This window comes from Ascaphus truei, chromosome 20, assembly GCF_040206685.1.
Source record: "Ascaphus truei isolate aAscTru1 chromosome 20, aAscTru1.hap1, whole genome shotgun sequence".
Taxonomy (NCBI): Eukaryota; Metazoa; Chordata; class Amphibia; order Anura; family Ascaphidae; genus Ascaphus; species Ascaphus truei.
Window position 1 is genome coordinate 22,124,695 of NC_134502.1, and position 11,159 is coordinate 22,135,853.

The 11,159-nt window shown below is 46.4% G+C and overlaps 1 protein-coding gene across 2 annotated transcripts in view; it reads right to left on the bottom strand.

Annotated features, from left to right (window-relative positions):
- LOC142471389 (cytokine receptor common subunit beta-like) overlaps nt 1-8,007 on the bottom strand; it is a 48,789-nt gene extending 40,782 nt beyond the window's left edge. For both annotated transcript variants that reach the window (XM_075578194.1, XM_075578195.1), the window contains exon 1: nt 7,904-8,007. The gene's annotated coding sequence lies outside the window, so the exon portion shown is untranslated. The remainder of the gene's footprint in view (nt 1-7,903) is intronic.
- Nucleotides 8,008-11,159: the final 3,152 nt, after the last annotated feature.

Below are 11,159 nucleotides of genomic sequence, written 5' to 3' on the forward strand. Positions count from 1 at the left end.
CAGCCCGGATTGGATAACACAGAAGAGCCCTCGCGCCGTGTTTGGTCCCCACACTGCATCTGCGCCGTGATTGCAGCTGTTGGCTGCAGCGTTTGGTCTTCCCCTCTTCTCTCAATGCAGTGGATGAAATACGTAAGACAGTATAATTTGGTAGTGTACTGTAGGACCTACTGAAATGGGGTTGTACAGTGGGTTTAAAATATGCTGGCCAAAGTATTGAACTGAATGACCCATATTTAGCAAGACAGAATATGGACAAAACACATATTAATGAACTAAATGATTTGTCATGTTGCATTGGGGACCTTTTGTCTCTTGTTGTATGCATACATATGGTCACAAATCTCTCCCTATAACTCGTCCTATCACCCCATATAACCCCTCCCTATAACTCATCCTATCACCCCATATAACCCCTCCCTATAACTCGTCCTATCGACCCATATAACCCCTCCCTATAACTCGTCCTATCGACCCATATAACCGCTCCCTATAACTCCTCATATTACTCCATATAACCCCCCCTATAACTCCTCCTATTGCCCCATATAACCCCTCCCTATAACTCCTCCTATTACTCCATATAACCCCTCCCTATAACTCCTCCTATTGCCCCATATAACCGCTCCCTATAACTCCTCCTATTGCCCCATATAACCGCTCCCTATAACTCCTCCTATTGCTCCATATAACCCCTGCCTTTAACTCCTCCTATTACCCCATATAACCCCTCCCTATAACTCCTCCTATTGCCCCATATAACCCCTCCCTATAACTCCTCCTATTACCCCATATAACCTCTCCCTAAAACTCCTCCTATTACCCCATATAACCTCTCCCTATAATTCATCCTATTGCCCCATATACTGTAACTGCTCCCTATAACTCCTCCTATTACTCCATATAACCCCTCCCTATAACTCCTCCTATTGCTCCATATAACCCCTCCCTATAACTCCTCCTATTACCCCTCCCTAAGACTCCTCCTATTACCCCATATAACCTCTCCCTATAACTCCTCCTATTACCCCATATAACCTCTCCCTAAAACTCCTCCTATTACCCCATATAACCTCTCCCTATAATTCATCCTATTGCCCCATATACTGTAACTGCTCCCTATAACTCCTCCTATTGCTCCATATAACCCCTGCCTTTAACTCCTCCTATTACCCCATATAACCCCTCCCTATAACTCCTCCTATTGCCCCATATAACCCCTCCCTATAACTCCTCCTATTACCCCATATAACCTCTCCCTAAAACTCCTCCTATTACCCCATATAACCTCTCCCTATAATTCATCCTATTGCCCCATATACTGTAACTGCTCCCTATAACTCCTCCTATTACTCCATATAACCCCTCCCTATAACTCCTCCTATTGCCCCATATAACCCCTCCCTATAACTCCTCCTATTACCCCATATAACCCCTCCCTAAGACTCCTCCTATTACCCCATATAACCTCTCCCTATAACTCCTCCTATTACCCCATATAACCTCTCCCTAAAACTCCTCCTATTACCCCATATAACCTCTCCCTATAATTCATCCTATTGCCCCATATACTGTAACTGCTCCCTATAACTCCTCCTATTACTCCATATAACCCCTCCCTATAACTCCTCCTATTGCCCCATATAACCCCTCCCTATAACTCCTCCTATTACCCCATATAACCCCTCCCTAAGACTCCTCCTATTACCCCATATAACCTCTCCCTATAACTCATCCTATTGCCCCATATAACCGCTCCCTATAACTCCTCCTATTACAGTACAAATACATTTATTGTTAATCATGAGAAATCTTAAAAATAGCACGTTCCGTACAGTCTTACATGACTAAGTACATTCACTTTACCATCACTTGATGCTGTTTATCTGAGAATGCATTTCAACAGAACATGCAATAATTTCCAGAGAAATTATGAACCTTGTTACTACTTCCCTTTTATAAGAATACAGTAAATACGTTTTCTTGCAACAAAAAGGTACTATCTGCGTATCATATTGAAACTATTTAATAATTTATATTATTTATTATATTAAAAGAAACTCCTAACTTTTACTCCTAACCCTTCCCTATATCTTCTCATATCTTCTCATATTGCCCCATATAACCTCTCCCTATAACTCCTCAAGGACTCAGGATGGGCTGCAGGTGAGCTCCTGCAGGGGAGCCAGGATGGCCTTAGACCCAGGGGTTGGTGGCTGTGAGGTGGAGATGGAAGTAGGAGAGGCTGCAGGCTGCAGCAGCGGTGTAGGCCTTGGTGAGGCTGAATGCAAGGTACAGGAGAGTTTGGAGAGAAAGGAAGGAGCAGAACAACAGAATCTGCTTAAGAAGAAGAGAAACGAGCTTTATTGCAGAGGTACAACAGTAAGAAGGCAGAGTTAGAAGAAGAAGAAGAAGAAGAAGAAGAAGAAGAAGAAGAAGAAGAAGAAAACATTAAATTACAGAAATGTCGTGCTTCTGAGAGAGGTGCACAAGAAGAAAATACATCGTCTGCATGTTGAATTAACCCGGTTGGAGGTTGAGATTGCTAAAATAACAGGGGTTCCAGTCAAACAGAAACGTTCCCTTTTGAAAACAATTGAAATGCTAACCTACAGTGCTGAGCAGGGTGCAGAGCAAAGTGCCGAGCAGGGTGCAGAGTGGGGCGCAGAGCAAAATGCTGAGCAAGCGCTGATTCATGTTGTGGAATAAGAAGCAAGAACCCAAGTAAGGCCGCGCTTATAGTGCTGGCGACGGCGACGCGACCGATGACGTCACCCGTCGCCGTCTCCATTAGCGAAAGTTGCAATTAGGTTTTTAGCGACGTCGCTGGCGACAAGGCCAGTGACATCACTAAGGGGGCGGGCCGCACAATTTGATTGGTTTAGAGACAGTCACATGTGGCGACTGTCTCTAAAAAAATCAAATTTACCCGGCTTCAACATTTTTGGTCGCTCCGTCGCTCCGTTGCCGTCGAACTTGCTGTAAGCGCTTGCGACGGAGTCAATGTATTTGTTTCAGAGCGACGTCACGTCACCATCGCCAGGCGCTATAAGCGCAGCCTAAGAGGCACATTAAAAGCTCTCAAGAAAAGATACGTTTGGAAACGCCAAAAAGAAGTGGGAGAGAAAGTAGATCCCAGAACAAGTCTGTGAAACCTAAAGATAAAACAGAGACCTTATCCCAGGAAAACTCTGATTCATAGTTACATAGTTACATAGTAGATAAGGTTGAAAAAAGACGTACGTACATCAAGTTCAACCTATGCTAAATTTAGACAACATATAGTTTATCCTATATCTATACTTCCTTATTGATCCAGAGGAAGGCAAACAAAAAACCCCCAGTGTCATATCATCCAATGATATCTGATAAGGGGAAAAATAAATTCCTTCCTGACTCCCAATATTGGCAATCGGATTAATCCCTGGATCAACATCCTTCCCATGTTTACTTATTTGGTATATCCCGGTATACCTTTCCTTTCTAAAAAGATGTCCAGCCTTTTTTTAAATAAATCTATTGTATCTGCCATCACATCATGGGTAATGAATTCCACATTTTAACTGCCCTTACTGTAAAGAACCCTTTCCTTTGTTGCATATATATATATATCTTAATATATAAAATCGAAAGGTTGGTACTAGCTGCGGTGAATCTGATTGGTCCTCAGCCTCTGGCCAATCAGATTGGTGGCTCTATGACGTCACCCGGCTCACTCTCTCTCTCCCCCTCTCCCTCCCCCCCACCGGCTCCCGGACGGAGGGGAAGCGCAGCGCGGCCCTCCTCCCCAGCCGCCAACGCTCACTTCCCTCCCTCCCCGGCGGGGGGACAGGCAGTGGGCAGGTAGCCTCCGGAAGGACCTCCTTCCTCCTGCAGCTGCCCCCGGTAAGATGGCGGCGCACAGCGGACAGGAGGGGGATGGTATTCAGTCAGGAGAGAGGGGGGGGGGAGTTAGTCAGGAGAGAGTGGGGGGGAGTCAGGAGAGAGAGGGGGGAGTCAGGAGAGAGGGTGGGGGAGAGAGTCAGGAGAGAGGGGGGGGAGAGAGGGAGTCAGAGAGGGGGGGGAAGGGAGTCAGGAGAGAAGGGGGGAAGCCTGAACAGCTGTGAAGACGGGGGGGGGAAAGGGAGTTGAGAGGGAGGATGGGGGAGGCAGAACATTATATCACGGGCAACGCCGGGTATATCAGCTAGTATATATATATATATATTGTGACAAACAGCTTACTCCGGGGCTCCGCTGCTTGTCCGGGACGGTTAGAACACGGTCTTTTGGGGTAGGTTAAATGAGGAGGCGTCATGTACTGTTCCTTTAAACAGGCTGTGCCTGGTTTATTCAGTCCCAGGCACTGAGACTGCCACAGTGCATACAACAAAACACATCAAAACAAAAGCTGCTCACCTGAGCGATAACTTAACTTAGATTTCCCTAACTCAGGGTGGAAGTGGCTTTTCCACTTTCCAACAACAAAACAAGGTACTTTTGCAGAGTTAGCCAAATGAACAGAACAATTGAACCTGTGTGGGGAAGGGGCTTCTCCCCACTGTGTTCAGCAGCCTTCCAGGCTCTGGAGAAGAGAGAAGAGCAAACAGGAAATCAGTCTTACATACCTGATTTCTAATTAGCATGACAGGTGACAGAAATCCCTCAGTTCCAGCGCTTGCCCAAAACTGTGGGATGGAGTGCATGTATTATAAGGCTGCACTCCCAGGCCAGACAGGATAGAAACTGTTCAGTATCCTGGGAGCCCTATATATGGAATTTATTACCATCCCCTGGTTTCTGTCACAATATATATATATATATATATATATATATATATATATATATATATATACAGTGGTTGACAAATAACCCAAAAATCTACTCGCCGCGAACCAAAAAATCTACTCGCCACCTAGTCCCGCCCCCAATCCCACCCTGCTTGGGACGGCCATGAGGAGGTCGCCACGGGGTCAAATCCAGTCGCTACGGGCCTGTAGGTGAATTGATTTGTCGAACACTGTGGATATATATATATATATATATATATATATATATATATATGTACTGTGTATATATACACATGCACACACCTAGGGTTGCCTGATATCACGCATATACGGATTGCCCCTTTTTCATGGAACTGTCCCCTGAAAGCTCTGTTATTGCCTCATTACTGTCCCCTATTGGACACATTATTGTCCTGTGTTGTTGGGTGGGAGAGCTTGGACAGCTGTCCTGGTCCACGGCGGTTATGGGGGGCCCCGGCTGGTCAGGGCTGGAATTTGGTCCTGACCTTCCATGAGTCTGGTTGCTGGGCTTCTGTTGGCTGGTGGGCCCCAGCTCTCACTAGCTGCGATACGGCCTTCACACCAAGCCGGTCAGCGCCGGACGTCGGGTCCGCCCGGAAGATGGGCCCAACTTCCATGCCTGCCCCACGGGATTGACTCAGCACCCCACCCCCTCCCCTTCCCCAAGGTAAAAGTGTGTATGTCTGTGGCTCTATGGGAGAGAGTGTGTGTCCGTGTGTGTTGTGGTGGGGGGAATTGGATGTCGGTTGTGGTGCAGGGGATTGTGTGTTGTGGTGGAGGGGATTGTATATTGGTTGTGATGGGGGGTTTGTGTATAAGTTGTGGTGCGGGGAGTTGTGTGTTGTGGTGTGTGTTGTTGTGTGCGGGTTGTGGTGCGAGGGGTTGTGTGTGTGTTGTGGTGCGAGAGGTTGTGTGTGTGTTGTGGTGAGGGGTTGTGTGTGAGTTGTTTGTGCAAGTGGTTGTGTGTGAGTTGTGGTGTGTGTTGTGATGCGGGGGTTGTGTGTGCTGTGGTGCTAGGGTGTTTGTGTGTGTTGTGGGGCAAGTTGTTGTGTGTGAGTTGGGGTGCGGGGAGTTGTGTGTGTTGTGATGCGGGGGTTGTGTGTGTGTGTTGTGGTGAGGGGGAGTCGTGTGTGAGTTGTCGTGCGGGTGTGTGTGTGTGTGTTGTGGTGCGTCATCCCATAGTTTAAAAACTTAAATGTGCCAACCCTACACACATAGAGAGAGAGAGTGATATATAAAAAGGTATATCACCTAATACTGAAGAACGTGTGTGTGTGTGTGTGTGTGTGTGTGTGTGTGTGTGTGTGTGTGTGTGTGTGTGTGTGTGTGTGTGTGTGTGTGTGTGTGTGTGTATATATATATATAGAGGTATCAGTACATTTCGTTAGCCACAGAACGGTATCATCTATTTATTTTTTGATTATATATATATTTTTTAAAAATCAAAATCCTCAATGGAATGTTTAAACGCACCCAAGAACGGAAAACATTTGAACTCAGAATGATAAGACTCTGTAAGGAATCGGGGGCCACGTCCCTTGCGGCGTGACCCCTCCTTACCCACTACCAGTACTGCAGCGGCTGCTGCCCCTGCCCCCCGTCGCTACCCATGCCGCCGCCGCCCAGTGCATACCTTGAACTCTGCCGTCGCCATCTTGGATTCTGGCACTGGTGTTACAGACTCTCAGCTGTGCTCCACTACTTCCTGGTCTCTCAGCCACTCACGAGCAGCTCCTCGACACGCCTCCGCCATGCCCCTCGTCCGGATTGGTCACTGTCGCTTTAAATATCCTGCTTTGCCTTCACTTCCTGGCCGAGCATAGATCCTTATGGGATGTTACCTGTGTTTCTGCCACAAGCCCTGGCTTGTTCTCTCGTTACGTATCTCTCTGTTTTTGTTCCAGTTCGTTGTACTCGTCCAGTTTCCTCTGGGCCTGCTTCTGCTACGCTGAGTTCCTGAGTTCCTGGTTCTTAGAGACCTGCTTTCCTTTGCGCTGTACACGGGGTTACTAGTGCTGCCTGGCGGTGTGCCCATTGCGGTCAGTCTTCCCTCTCCTAGACCGGAGCCATGGGTCGTGGGCGCCACTCGCGCAAACCTCGTTCCCGACCTGCAGCGATTGCGCTGCAGCAAAAAGACCGGCTTGATTTCCTGTTGCCGACTCCCTGCTTGGACTACGACTACCCGATTATCTCCTACCCCGACTCTGGCTCGTCCAACGACTATGCTGTTATCTCCAGTCCTGAACCCGGCCTGTTTGACTATGAACTGCGCACTCCGGACCAGTCTGCGCGGTCTAAGGTCGGTGATTTCATAACCCAGCCTCAGCCCCGCGGTCCGGTCCCGGTTTGTGGCGAGCACAATCGTGACAGACTCTTTGACACAAAAACCAAAGGACTTAATGCGGACATGGGTTTTCTCACACCCTATCAAAATTGTTTGTAATTATCCTGCTTGCCTCCATTCTTATCCACACTTTCTTCCCCCCCCCCCCCCCCCCAACATCCCTCCCCCTCCCCACCTTTCCTTGTCACCGTCCCCTGGTGGCTTCAAACACTTTTAGCACCCTACCTTATCTACAGTACATATCTGTTGGTTTTTTTTTTCTCTACACTGTTTAAGCCATAGAATCCTTTGTGCAGTATATCAGTATTGCTTGACCTGAGGAAGAGAGGAGAACTCTCGAAAGCTTGTCCTATGACATAAATTGTTAGTCCAATAAAAAAGGTATATCACCTAACACTGAAGAACGTGTGTGTGTGTGTGTGTGTGTGTGTGTGTGTGTGTGTGTGTGTGTGTGTGTGTGTGTGTGTGTGTGTGTGTGTGTGTGTGTGTGTGTGTGTCTATATATATATATAGCAAGCTTAAGCCTATAGGGAACCATGTTAAAATGGTTTTTGAAGCAAAATAATGGGGAAAGGCGGGGTTGCAGACCTGCCTAAGACATGCAGATGAGCATACAGACTCTGGCACACGCCCCTTTTTGAGCCCTGCCCTCTCTTTAGAAGTGCACCAATTGTATCTAGTATATATATATATATATATATATGTGTGTGTGTGTGTATATATATATATATAATAGATCGACAGCACACACTTTCATATAGTCCTTTACCTCTATCCGGCTCCTGTCATGAGCTTGATCGCCAGCTCTTCTTAGAAACGAGTCTCTGCCACACAAACTCTGGGGGGACGATCACGCCGACTTCCCTTTCTATCTGATTTGACGTGAGCGTATGAAGCAAACTCTCAGCTTCCTACTAATCAACTTATCTGCTGTGTGTCACAATCTTTCCTGAGACGGAGGGTACTGAGCTCGAGACAATAACATGTTTAAAGCTGCAGACCAAGCAATTTTCTACGTGTTTTTTTTTTAAATAAATCCGTTCTGTACTATGCGAAAATACTTGTTGCATTTTTTTTAAACCACTCTGAAAGACATTTTTAATGTATTATAGTGTAACAAGCATTTTATGTTCCTATAGCAACCATTTACAAAGTCACATCCCCTTCCTCTTCTGAGACAGGCTCTGGCACACCCCTTTTGCCCTCTCTCTAGCAGTGCACCAATTGTATCTAGTGACTGCCTGGTCACATGATCTTCCCCACAGCACTTTGCATCTTTGGTCCTCTTCTGCTGCACTGACGGCCATTACCCCCGAGCCGAATCTTTGCCGATCGATCACAGGAGAACGGATTGATCGACAATTTAGCTAATTGCTTATCATTGTTGGGATTGTATTGATGTGCATACTGTATTAAAGGGGGAAAATTAATAAATAAAACGGCAGCCTGGACGGCAGCATTAAAACGTTGTTGCAAAGGCCAGAATGTGGGCACAGGAGAAGCCCAATTGATTTTTCTTTGGTCCCCCAAAAAGGAAGAAATAGAAAGAACAAGGATTTTCTTTTTTTACTTAGTGGAATTTATCGGATCTTCTTTGTCATTATAATGATCTCTTTTTCTCACTTCTTTCTGTGACCTAATGACAGGGACGTGTTTAATGGGTTAAAGGGTCAGACCCACGTAGGGGCAAAGTGACCTAATGACAGGGACGTGTGTAATGGGTTAAAGGGTCAGACCCACGTAGGGGCAAAGTGACCTAATGACAGGGGCATGTTTAATGGGTTAAAGGGTCAGATCCACGTAGGGGCAAAGTGACCTAATGACAGGGACGTGTGTAATGGGTTAAAGGGTCAGACCCACGTAGGGGCAAAGTGACCTAATGACAGGGGCGTGTTTAATGGGTTAAAGGGTCAGACCCACGTAGGAGCAAAGTGACCCAATGACAGGGATGTGTGTAAAGGGTTAAAGGGTCAGTCCCACGTAGGGGCAAAGTGACCTAATGACAGGGACGTGTTTAACGGGTTCAGTCTAGATGATCATTAAACATTTATCATCAGATATTTGGTTCAGCTTCTCCCCAACTTCTTCCCTTTTATTCTTGTGGGAAAATGCTATTAGCCACGCAACCAAGAGTACGGCATAGAGCAATTAGTTCCAGACGACTGAAAGAATTACGGTGTGAAAAACATCAGCATTTTACCGTGCAATTAATTTTAATTTTAAATGCTGCTAATTACATTGATCATATATTGTAGTCCTAGATTTTTATTCAACCCTGTCAGGATGTCCCAAGAAAAGTAGCGTTTAAGATAATGCAGAGACCATGTAACCTTATACCTTATACCTGCATGAATAAGATAAGGATATATATATATATATATATATATATATATATATACAGCTCAACCCCCTTATAACGCTGTGCTTGGGGTCCAAAGAATCACATGGCGTTATAAGCGGATCGCGTTAGAAATAATGTACAATTTTATGCTTTGTACAATAAAGTATTTAAAATACCAATAATCGTGTTGTAAACTATTCATAAATACAAAAATTGGGAGCCACGCTCACATCGCGCTATAAGCGGATCCGCATTGTAACGGATCGCGTTTTAACGGGGTTGAGCTGTATATATATATATATTTTTTTTTTAATATTAATACGTCCAACAGCTTATATTCTCTCCCATTATCCCTCCCCCGTCCTGCCTTGAAAGATAAAATGGCATTTCATTGCTCGATCATTTAAAAGTGCCATTAATATTTCATTGCTGAAGGCTGCCGTGCGAACATATTTAGCCTCTGAAATATGAATTGTCACCTATCATTTTTATGAAGTGAGCTATCTGGTTTGCAATCATTCAGAATTGTTCTTGTTTCAGAACGCGGACGGATTGAAATATTTCTTTCTTTTTTTTTTCTCCTTAGGATTAAGCATCGATCGCTGTGTTGGAGTGGCGGAGGCAGATCCCCGACCAAATTCATGCAGTAATGTACAGAGGCTCAAGGAACAGTTGTAAGAAGCCTACAGACAGGCCGCTACGTCTGCCGCTGTGTGAAATCAGGGGAAATAAAGGCCGTTATTACAAAAGAGTGCACGGGCAAGAGCTACAAGTGCATGATAGAGTCCTTCTCCGAAATCTGGGCATATCCAGTAAACACAAAGTAGTGAATCACTGGAAACTGGAGCCTTCTATGGTAACAGAAAAAGGACTACCAGTATATCGAGTAAGGTCCAAAAAAAGGAAGTAGGCCAGAGTAGAACTTGCATAGGAATCATCTTCTATCAATGGGTCAGTTGGTGCAATGCCCTGAGATATAGTCAACCTAGGAGAAGTGATCGACTAAATCGAGGACCGGGTGCTGGGAGAACCCCACTAAGCCACTGTTGGCAGGACAGTGTTGGTTGATCCAATCGGGATTAGGGATATCAAGGGTGGAGAATGTTAGGGCACCTATCGAAGATCATGGATCAGGAAGAGCGGCATCCTCCAGAAGAGGTATCCCCCAATGCGACCTGCAGGGCCTCAGGACAGAGAAAGAGATGTTATCATTGAGTTGGATCCCAAAGTAGATGAATTCACCCCAGTGGGTCCTACTAAACAGGATAGCAAAACTGAAAATGCAGTAGTGCTAGATCGTAGTGAGCTTCCCTCAAGTGTAGGGTCAGCAGAGCATGATCCACCCATACCATGTGGATCCACTGTAAAGGCTGTCAGGACCGCACATCTGGTCCCAGCGCCTTCCTACCTGCCGGCTCATATGTCCCGTCGTGGCGTCCCGCACGGCTGCATCACCCGCTCTTCTGTCAGACCGCGCTCCATCGACGCGCTGCCCCCGCCGTCCGGGAGAGCGCGGAGGTTCACATCCTCGTGCACACCTCGGCGCGTCACGCTCCGGTCTCGGGCGCGCGTGTCACTCACGCGCACAATTTAAAGGCACCAGCACCTGCAGTTTTGCCTGGACTGATCTCAGGTGGGCTACACCTGTGCTACACACTGCCTCAGCCTATTATCGCTCTACCTA